The following is a 12,132-nucleotide window of genomic DNA, read 5'->3' as shown; positions in this document are numbered from 1 at the left end:
CACTAACACCGAAGCTGTAGTCTTTTAACTTATAGGTTATGGCAGAACAAAACAGTGACAGTGCACTAACACAGAAGGTGTAGTCTGTTAACTTACAGTCTATTGCAGAACTCCAACAGTCACAGTGCACTAACACAGAAGGTATAGTCTATTAACATATAGGCTATGGCAGATCACAAAAGTGGCAGTGCACTAACAAAAAATGTGTAGTCTATTAACTTATAAGCTATGGCAGAAAACAACAATGACAGGGCACTAACACAGAAGGTGTAGTCTATTAACATATAGCTATGGCAAAACTCCTACAGTAACAGTGCACTAACACAAAAGGTGTAGTCTAGTAACATATAGTTATGGCAAAACTCCTACAGTAACAGTGCACTAACACAGAAGGTGTAGACTATTCACTTATATGCTATGGCTGAACACAACAGGGACAGTGGACTAACACAGAAGGTGTAGTCTATTAATTTACTGGCTATGGCAGAACTCCAACAGTTACAGTGCACTACCACAGAAGGCTTAGTCTATTCACTTATGGCAGAACACAACAGTGACAATGCACTAACACAGAAGGTATAGTCTATTAACATATACACTACAGCCAAATTTTAGCAGTGAAAATGCACTAATGAAGAAGGTGTAGTTTATCAGAGTAACCACTATAGCAGAACACTACATTGACAGTGCACTTACACAGAAGGTGTAGTCTATTAACTTACTGGCTATGGCAGAACTCCAACAGTGACAGTGCACTAACACAGAAGGTGTAGTCTATTAACTTACAGGCTATGGCAGAACACCAACACTGACAGTGCACTAACACTGAAGATGTGGTATATTAACTTATAGGCTATGACAGAACTTCAACAGTGGCAGTGCACTAACACAGAACACGTAGTCTATTAACGTATAGGCTATGGCAAGACACAACAATGACAGTGCACTTACACAGAGGTTTCAGTCTATTAACTTGTAAGCTATGGCAGAACACAATAGTGAAAGTGCACTAACACAGAAGGTGTAGTCTATTAACTTATAGGCTATGGCAGAACTCCAAAAATCACACTGCACTAACACAGAAGGTGTAGTCTATTAACTTATAGGCTATGGCAAAAATCCAACAGTGACAACGCACTAACACAAAAGGACCTGTCTATTAAATTATAGCCTATGGCAGAACACAACACTGACAGTGCACTAACACAGAAGCTGTAGTCTGTTCACTTATTGGTTATGGAAGAACACAAACGTGACAGTGCACTAACACAGAAGGTGTAGTCTATTAAGTTAACTGCTGTGGCAGAACACAACAGTGACTGTGCACTAACATATAAGGTATACTCTATTAACTTATAGGCTATGGCAGAACTCCAACAGTTACAGGGCACGAACACAGAAGGTGTAGTCTATTCAATTATAAGCTATGGCAGAACACAAAAAGTGACAGTGCACTAACACAGACTGTGTAGTCTCAACTTATAGGCTAGGGCACAACATAACAGTGGCAGTGCACTAACACAGAAGGTGTAGTCTATTCAATTATAGGATACGGCAGAACACAACAGTGCACTAACAAAGAATGTGTAGTTTATCAACTTATAGGCTATGGCAGAACACAACACTGACAGAGCATTAACACAGAAGGTGTAGTCTATCAACTTATAGGCTGTGGCAGAACACAACAGTTACAGTGCACTAACACAGAAGGTGTAATCTATTAAATTATAGACTATGGCAGAACACAACAGTGACAATGCATACACAGAGAAGGTGTTGTCTATTAACATAGGCTATGGCAGAACACAACAGTGACAGTGCACTAACACAGAAGGTGAAATCTATCCGCTTAACTGCTATGGCAGAACACAACACAGGCAGTGCACTAACACAGAAAGTGTAGTCTATTAACTTACAGGCTATGGCAGAACTTCAACAGTCACAGTGCACTAACACAGAAGGTGTAGTCTATTCAATTATAGGCTATGGCAGAAGACAACAGTGAAAGTGCACTAACGCAAAAGGTGTAGAGTATTCACTTACAGGCTATGGCAGAACTCAAGAGTAACAGTGCACTACCACAGAAGGCGTAGTGTATTAACATATAGGCTATTGCAGAACTCCAGCAGTAACAGTGCACTAACACAGAAGGTGTATTCTATTAACTTACAGGCTATGGCAGAACTCCAACAGTCACAGTGCACTAACATAGAACCTATAGTCTATTAACAAATAGGTTATGGCAGATCACAAAAGTAGCACGAATCAGAGTAGCTTCCTGACAGCACTGATGAAGGCTAACAAGTAATTGAACCATAACCGATTTGTTTGTTGTGCTTTAAAATAAGCTAATAAAGGAGTACAGCTTGCCATTATCTGCTGGCTGAGTTTTGTTTCTTAAATCACAAAAGTGACAGTACACTACAAAAAAGGTGTAGTCTATCAAGTTATAGGATATGTCAGAACTCAACACTGACAGTGCACTAACACAGAAGGTGTAGTCTGTTAACTTACAGGCTATGGCAGAACTCCAACAGTGACAGCGCAGTAATACAGATGGTGTAGTCTTTTAACTTTTAGTCTGTGGCAGAACACAACAGTGACAGTGCACTAACACCGAAGGTGTCGTCTTTTAACTTAAAGGCTATGGCAGAACAAAACAGTGACAGTGCACTAACACAGAAGGTGTAGTCTCTTATCTTGTAGGCTATGGCACAACACAACAGTGACAGTGCACCAACACAGAAGGTGTACTCTACTAACTTATAGACTATGGCAGAAAACAACAGTGCAAGCACACTAACACAGCAGGTGTAGTCTATTAACGTATAGGCTATGGCAGATCTCCAGCAGTGGCAGTGCACTAACACAGAAGGTGTAGTCTGTCAAATTACAAGAAATGGCAGAACTCCAACAGTCATAGTGCACTAACACAGAAGGTATAGTCTATTAACATATATGATAACGATGATCACAAAAGTGACAGTGCACTAACAAAAAAGGTGTAGTCTATCAAATTATAGGCTATGTCAGTACTCAACACTGACAGTGCACTATCACAGAAGGTGTACTCTGTTATCTTACAGGCTATGGCAGAACACCAGCAGTCACTGTGCACTAACACAGAAGGTATAGTCTATTAAATTATAGGTTATGGCAGAACTCCAACAGTGACAGTGCAGTAATACAGAAGGTGTAGTCTATTAACTTATAGGCTACGGCAGAATACAACAGTGACAGTGCCCTAACACAGATGGTGTAGTCTCTTAACTTATAGGATATGTCAGAACTCAACAGTGACAGTGCACTAAGACAGAAGGTGTAGTCTATTAACCTATAGACTATGGCAGAACACAACAGTGACAATCCACTAACACAGAAGCTATAGTCTATTAATATATAGGCTATGGAAGAACTCCCAACAGTAACAGGGCAGTAACTCAGAAGGTGTAGTCTATTAACATATAGGCCATGGCAGAACACAACAGTGACAGTGCACTAACACAGAAGGTGTAGTCTATTAACTTATAGGCTATTAAAAGGAAAACCACAAGTAATGGTGAAGCACTGTGTCACACAAAAAAGCCTCTAATCCGCTGATTTATCACTTTCAGCCTAAAAATTAGGCCTTCATCAGAACAAACTAATACAAAACTGTCCCATTTTTATAGTATCATCAGTACACATCAAACCAGTCAGATCTCACTTTTTTTAAAACTTAATATAAAAATATATATATATTTGTATAAAATACATCCTAAATAATGCATTCATTTTTAACAAGCATATAAACTATTTACATTTGTTATAATAGGCTTTTCTTTTCAACACAGCTTTATAGTTGACACCATTATTAAGCCCTGGTGCCCTACATGCATCCAAAAGAACCTGCCATTTGAACTCTCTAAAATCTAGTTCCCCATCTCTGTCTCCATTGAAATCCACTGGAACATGATCTATAACTGTGAAAAGAAACTTAACACTGTCATTGTTACCCATACAGTTTAAAGTGTGCTTATTGAAAGCATTGTCCATATTTCTCTTTCTAATGGCATAATAATGTTCATACATCCTGTTTTTAAGTTGCCTATTGGTCTTCCCAATATAAAACAAAAAACAGGTGGAGCATTTTGCTATGTATACCACAAAGGTAGATTTACAATTGAAAATGCCTGGAACACGCCACATCTTGTTCTGGGTTACAATATCAAATTCTGGTCCCTCTGAAATGTATTTACAAAAATTGCAACTTTTGCATTTAAAAGTACCTGTGTTACCTTGGAGCTTTTTTCTTGGTCTACTTTCTAACATTTCTTTGAAATTCCTTGCTCTTGTGTTAACAAAAATGGAGGCTTCTTCTACTACCATCTGAAGATCACTGTTAGAAACTAATATTATCCAGTTGTTGGACACTATATTTTAGATTTCTTTGCTGTCTATGTTAAAGGTTAGCAACATTGACGTAACCCAATCCTTCTTGTCCTGTGTGTTTCCTCTCAGCCCCTCCTTTTCATTTGTACTAATAATGTCATGCACAATTTTTGAAGGATAGCCTCTGTTTTTAAATCTAAAATGCAGTTCCTGCACTAACAGATCTAACTGTGCTTCGTCACTTGTAAGGCTCTTAAGTCTTACTAACTGCCCTTTTATAATAATGTATTTCACATAAGTGGGATGCATACTAGAATAACTCAAAAGACCATTACTTGATACATTTTTATAACTGATGTTGGACCCCAAAAAATCTTTACCTTCCACTTTAATAACCTCTAAATCAAAAAAAAAAACAAATCTTAAAATTGTCCCAGCTACCAGTAAAATGCAAAAAAGAGGTGCTGTTGTTCATGTCTTCAATAAACAGCAAGAGCTCAGTTTATGTTCCTCTCCAAATAAAAAACAAATCATCAATAAAATGATGGTAACTCATAATTTTGTGTCTATTGGTGAACTTGGACATAACGTTGTTTTCCCAGTAAGCCAAAACTAAGTTGGCATAATCGGGAGCCTTCCTGGCACCCATCGCCACTCCCTTGATTTGCAAGAAATATTCATTGTCAAACATGAAGTAATTGTATGAAAGAATGTTGTCCATGCAGAACCTACACTCTTCTAATTCATATTCTCCACTGTTATAACAAATTCCAACCCACTCTAAACCCAAATCATGGGGAATGCAGGTGTATAAAGATGCCACATCAACTGTCACCAACAAATCACCAGCTTCAACCTTAATTTTCTTGATTTTGCTTAAAAAATCAAAAGAATCCCTAATAAAGGATTCTGTCTTCTGCACTATCTCAAGCAGAGTTCTGTCTATAAACTTAGAACATGGCTCTAACTTCGATGCTGGTGAGGAAACTATAGACCTGTAAGGGGGACAATGACCATCCTTGTGTATCTTTGGAATTCCAAAGAGATGCCCTATCTTGGGTTTGTCTACTACAAAAAACTCATACATATTCCTGGAAATTAAACCTTCTGCCAAAGCTTCAAAAAGCCAATAATCTATTCTTTTGTAAGCTTTTAGGACATCACCTTTGGAAACTTTTTATATGCAATTTCATCTGCTAATAAAAATTGCATCCCCTTCACATAATCATCAGAATTCACTATGACCATTGAACCCCCTTTGTCTGCACACATAACCCTGATAGAAAGATCATCCTTAATAGAGTTGAAAATTATTTGCTCTTCTGCAGTCACATTATAAAATTTTCTCCTACTTCTTTTGTTTAACAGATCCCTAATTTCTGTTTTACACAAATCCTCAAATGCTTTTAATGCAGGGTGGGGTTAAAAGTGCTGGGTGTAACAAAATCACCCTTTTCTTTACCTTCTTGATTCCCCATTAACAACTTTAAATTCAGTTTTCTGGTGTATGCTTTTAAATTAACAATAGTGTCCGCAATGTCCACCCTTCTAGAGGGCACACAACTGCAGCCTTTCTTTAATAAATTAATGTCTGCTTCTGTAAAAACCCTGTGTGACAGGTTGTATTTTTAAAATCTATAGGCATTACCTGTACGTTTGATGCCATTCCTGATTTTTTTCCTCTGTGAAACAGAGGATAAACACTGGCTTGATTCGAAGTTTTGGCTACCTGTATCACTGTCAGATTGTTGTAGCTGTTCAAATTACTCCTCGGTGGTACATTTTGCTTCCCTGGTGTCACAGTCTCCCATTGGCCATGTTGGATTGTTTTTTTCTCCTGCAGATGCTTCGAGCACTGTGGGGATAAAAAAGACTTGGAAAATCTGCTATTTTCTTGATTGTAAAAGCCTCCATTCTCTCTCTCTAATGGCTTCTTCCTCCCCTGTTGCAACATTCTGCGACGATGTCAGCTCACCAGAAGTATTGCTTGCTGATTCTGCCAGTTTAAAGGTGGAATTACATTTCCTTTCTCTATACAGCCTGCGATCCCTGTTTACTTTCTTTTCTTTCTTTTGCCTCAAAGAATTGTTTAAGGCATCAACTTTAAACTGTATTCACCTTAGAACATCATCAATTTATTTTGGTAAGGCAGCCAGACTGAGTTTATCTATGAGTCCATCGATCCACTTGGCAGGCTTATGCTCCTCTTCTTCATGGTGTTTCTTAAGTACGTTAAGGAATGCCAAACCTGTGTCTTCACAGATCTTTTGCCATTTGTTAAGAAAAGTGTTGCTAAAAATACCATTGGGAGTATTATGCACCTGCAGACCCTTAGGGACCCATTTTACATCCAGACTGTATTTCAAAAAAGCAATGTCCCACTGAAGTTTTTTATATTTTAAAAGGGAAGCTTCTAAGTCCTTAAACAACCATTCCTTGTTAAGAATGACTCTAGACATGGAGTCCGATACTCCTGAAATGTCCTCTGCCTCTGTGGTAATAACTGCTGGTGCTGCCATTAAATCCTTGACCATACCTATCCAGAAACAATTCTGTTCATCTGGATGGTATGGCAACTCCACATCCACAGCTTTGTCAGCAGCTTCTGAATCCATGGGAAATTAATGAATAGTCACATTTAACAAACTGTCTCCCTCCTGCAGTGCTGCACTCTGAAACATCTTGCAAGTAACAGAAAAACTTCAAGAAAAAACTGCAGACTTGTCTCACACCTTGTGTAACTATTGTAAAATTAAAAGGAAAACCACAAGTAACAGTGAAGCACTGTGTCACACAAAAAAAGACTTTAATCCACTGGTTTAGTGCTTTCAGCCCAAAAATTAGGCCTTCATCTGAACAAACTGTTAAAAACTGTCCCCATTTTATAGCATCATCAGTACACATCAAACCAGTCAGATCTCAGATCTTATAAGCTATGGCAGAACTCCAGCTTTGACAGTGCACTAACACAGAATGTGTAGTGTATGAACTTATAGGCTACCAAAGAACATAACAGTGACAGGGCACTAACACAGAAGGTATAGTCTCTTTACTTATAGGCTATGGCAGAACACAACAGTGACAGGGCACTAACACAGAAGGTGTAGCCTACTAACTTATAGGCTATGGCAGAACACAACAATGGCAGTGCACTAACACAGAGGGTGTAGTCTATCAGCTTACAATTAAGCAGAACAGCAGTGACAGTGCAGTAACACAAAAGGTGTAGTTTATTAACTTATAGGCAAGGGCAGAACAGAATAGTGACAGAGCACAAACATAGAAGGTGTAGTTTATTAAGATATAGGCAATGGCAGAACTCCAACAGTAACACTGCAATAACACAGAAGGTGTAGTCTGTTAACTTACAGGCTCTGGCAAAATATAGCAGTGACAGTGCATTAACACAGAAGGTGCAGTCTATTAACTTATAGGCTATGGCAGAACACAACAGTGACAGAGCACTAACACAGAAAATGGAGTCTAAACTTATAGGCTATAGCAGAACACAACAGTGACAGGGCACTAACATTGAATGAGTAGTCTATTAACTTATAAACTGTGGCAGAATACAACAGAGACATCGCACTAACACAGAAGGTGTAGTCTATTAACTTAGATTCTGTGGCAGAACACAAAAGTGGTGGTGCACTAACAGAAGGTGTAGTCTCTTAAATTATAAGCTATGGCAGAACACAAAAGTGAAGGTGCACTAACAGAAGGTGTAGTCTTTTGACTTATAGGCTATGGCAGAACACAAAATTGACAGTGCAGTGACTCAGAAGGTGTAGTCTATTAACTTATAGGCTACGGCAGAACACAAAAGTCACAGCTCACTAACACAAAAGGTGTAATCTAATAACTTTTAGGCTGTGACAGAATTCCAACAGTGACAGTGCACTAACACAAATGTTGTAGTCTCTTAACTTATAGGTCATGGCAGAACACAACAGTGACAGTGCACTAACACAGAAGATGTAGTCTATTATCTTATAGGCTATGGCAGAATACCAACTCTAACAGTGCACTAGCACAGAAGGTGTAGTGTATTAACTTATAGGCTATGGCAGAACATAACAGTGACAGTGCACTAACACAGAAGGTGTAGTCTTTTAACTTATAGACTATAGCAGAGCACAACAATGACAGGGCATTAACAATGACGGTGTAGCCTGCTAACTTATAGGCTATGGAAGAACACAAAAGCGACAGTGCACTAACACAGAAGGTGTAGTCTGTTAACTTATAGAGTACGGCAGAAAACAACAGCGAATGTGCACTAACACAGAAGGTGTAGTCAATTAACTTATAGGCCATGGCAGAACACAACAGTGACAGGGCACTAACACAGAAGGTGTAGTCTATTAACTTACAGGCTACGGAAGAACTCCAACAGTAACAGTGCACTAACACAGATGGTGTAGTCTATTCAATTATAGGCTATGGCAGAACACATCAGCAACAGGGCACTAACACAGAATGTCTAGTCTTTTATCTCATACACTATGACAGAACACAATAGTGATATTGCACTAACAAAGAAGGTGTAGTCTATTAACTTTAGGCTATGGCAGAACTCCAACAATCACAGTGCACAGACACAGAAGGTATAGTCTATTAACATATAGGCTATGGCAGATCACAAAAGAGAGTGCAATAACACAGAAAGTGTAGTCCATTAACTTCTAGGCAATGGCAGAACACTAAGAAAGAAGGTCTGGTAGATTAACTTATAGACTTTGGCAGAACACAACAGTTACACTCCACAAACAGAGAAGGTGTAGTCTATTAACTTACTGGCTATGGCAGAACACAGTAGTGACAGTGCACTTACATAGAAGGTGTAGTCTATTAACTGATACACTATGGCAGAATACAACAGTGGCAGTGTACTAACACAGAAGGTGTAGTCTATTACCTTATATGCTATGTCAGAACAAAACAGTGATGGAGCAATAACATAGAAGGTGTAGCCTATTAACTTATAGGCTACAGCAGAAGACAACAGTGATGGTGCACTAACACATAAGGCGTAGTCTATTAACTTACAGGCTATGGCAGAACCCCAACAGTGACAGGGCACTAACACAGAAGGTGTAGTCTGCTAACTTATAGGCTATGGCAGACCTCAAACAGTGAGTGCAGTAACACAGAAAGTGTAGCCTATTGACATATAGGATATGGCAGAACACAGCAGTGACAGTACACTAACACAGAAGATGTAGTCTATTAACATATATGCTATGGCAGATCACAAAAGTGACAGCGTACTAACAAAAAAGGTGTAGTCTGTCAACGTATAGGATATGTCAGAACACAACACTGACAGTGCACAAACACAGAAGGCGTAGTCTATTAAGTTATAGGCTATGGAAGAAATCCAGCAGTGACAGGGCACTAACAGAAAGAAAAGTGGTAGTCTATAATTAATTACTATGGGGAAGAAAACAACAGTCACAGTGCACTACCACGGAAGGATTAGTCTATTCACTTATAGGCTATGGCAGAGCACAACAGTGACAGTGCACTAACACAGAAGGTATAGTCTTTTAACATATAGATTCCGGCCAAACTTTAGAAGTGAAAATGCACTAATGCAGAAGGTGTATTCTATCAGCGTAACCACTATAGTAGAACACTACATTGACAGTGCGCTTACACAGGAGGTTTAGTCTATTACCTTACAGGCTATGGCAGAACACCAACCCTAACAGTGCACAAACACTGAAGGTGTGGTCTATTAACTTATAGGCTATGACAGAACTCCAACAGCAGCAGTGCACTAACACAGAACATGTAGTCTGTTAACTTATAGGCTATGGCAAGACATAACAGTGACAGTGCACTAACACAGAAGGTGTAGTCTATTAACTTGTAAGCTATGGCAGAACACAACAGTGCAAGTGCAATAACATAGAAGGTGCAGTCTTTTCACTTATAGGCTATGACAGAACACAATATTGAAAGTGCACTAACACAAAAGGTGTAGTCAATTAACTTATAGGCTATGTAAGAACTCCAACAGTCACACCGCACTAACACAGATGGTGTAGTCTATTAACTAACAGGCTATGGCAGAACTCCAACAGTTACAATGCACTAACACAGAAGGACCTTCCTATTAAATTATAGGCTATGGCAGAAAACAACACTGACAGTGCACTAACACAGAAGGTATAGCCTATTAACTTATAGGCTATAGCAGAACACAACAGTGACACTGCAGTAACACAGAAGGTGTAGTCTATAAACTTTTAGGCTATGACAGAACTCCAACAGTGACAGTGGCCTAACACAGAAAGCTTTGTCTCTTAGCATATATGATATGGCAGAACACAACAGTGACAGTGCACTAAGACAGAAGGTATAGTCTACTAACTTATAGGCTTTGAAAGAACTCCAACTCTGACAGTGCACTAACACAGAAATTGTAGTCTCTTAACTTATATGTATGGCAGAACACAACAGTAACAGTGCACTAAGATAGAAGGTATAGTCTATTAACTTACAGAATATGGCAGAACACGAGTGACAATGCACTAACACAGAAGCTGTAGTCTATTAACTTATAGGCTATGGAAGAACTCCAACAGTGACAGTGCACTAACACAGAAGGTGTAGTCTGTTAACTTATAGACTACAGCAGAACTCTAGCAGTGAAAATTCACTAATGCAGGAGATGTAGTCTTTCTGCATAACAGCTATACCAGAACACAAGATTGACAGTGCACTTACACAGAAGGTGTAGTCTATTAACTTATTGGCTGTGGAAGAACTCCGTCAGTGACAGTGCACTAACATGGAAAGTGTAGTCTGTTAACTTATAGGCTATGACAGAACTCCAACAGTAACATTGCACTAACACAGAAGGTATATTCTATTCAGTTATAGGCTATGGCAAAACACATCAGCGACAGTGCACTAACACAGAATGTCTAGTCTTTTATTTTATACGCTATGGCAGAGCACAACAGTGACAGTGCACTACCAAAGAAGGTGTAGTCTATTAACTTTAGGCTATGGCAGAGCTCCATCAGTGACAGTGCACTAGCACAGAAGGTGTAGTCTATTAATTTATAGACTATGGCAGAACACAACAGTGACAGTACACAAACAGAGAAGGTGCGGTCTATTTAACAATAACCCACGTCTGGGTGTGGGTAATGCCTGATTTACCCACGGTTGCTGTGGTTTGGTCATGAGGGTGAAGCCTGAGTGGCCAAACAAAGACAACCGTGGGTAAATCCAGCATTACCACACCCAGAAGTGGTTATTACTATATCTAATGACAATATTTAAGAAAAAATCATTACTTTTCTTAAATAATGGCATTGTATAATGTCTCGATGCTGCCATTCCACAGCTGTCTGGTATTCTGTAGCAGTTCTGATGCACTGCGCATTGTGCTTTTGCAGTACATCAGAGCTGTGGGTGGAAGCAACGGAGAAAGCAAGATCTCCGTTGCTTTTATTAGTGCCTCGCTATGTTAAAGGAGTTTAACATAGCAAGACAGCTTTAAACAAAGCAACAGAGAATCTCTGTTGCTTTTTTTAAAGCTGTCTCACTATGTTAAACCCATTTAACAGAGCGAGACAGCTTTAAAAAAATCAATGGAGAAAGGAAGATCTCAGTTAATTTTTAAAACTGTCACGCTATGTTAAACTCCTTTAACATAGCGAGACAGTTTCTAAAAATCAACGGAGATCTTGCGTTCTCCATTGCTGTAAAAAAAAAAAAAAAAGACATACTAATGGAAAAAGT

This window comes from Protopterus annectens, chromosome 3.part0 (assembly GCF_019279795.1).
Source record: "Protopterus annectens isolate FY-2018-M chromosome 3.part0, PAN1.0, whole genome shotgun sequence".
NCBI lineage: Eukaryota > Metazoa > Chordata > Ceratodontiformes > Protopteridae > Protopterus > Protopterus annectens.
This window is presented reverse-complemented; position numbering follows the sequence as displayed.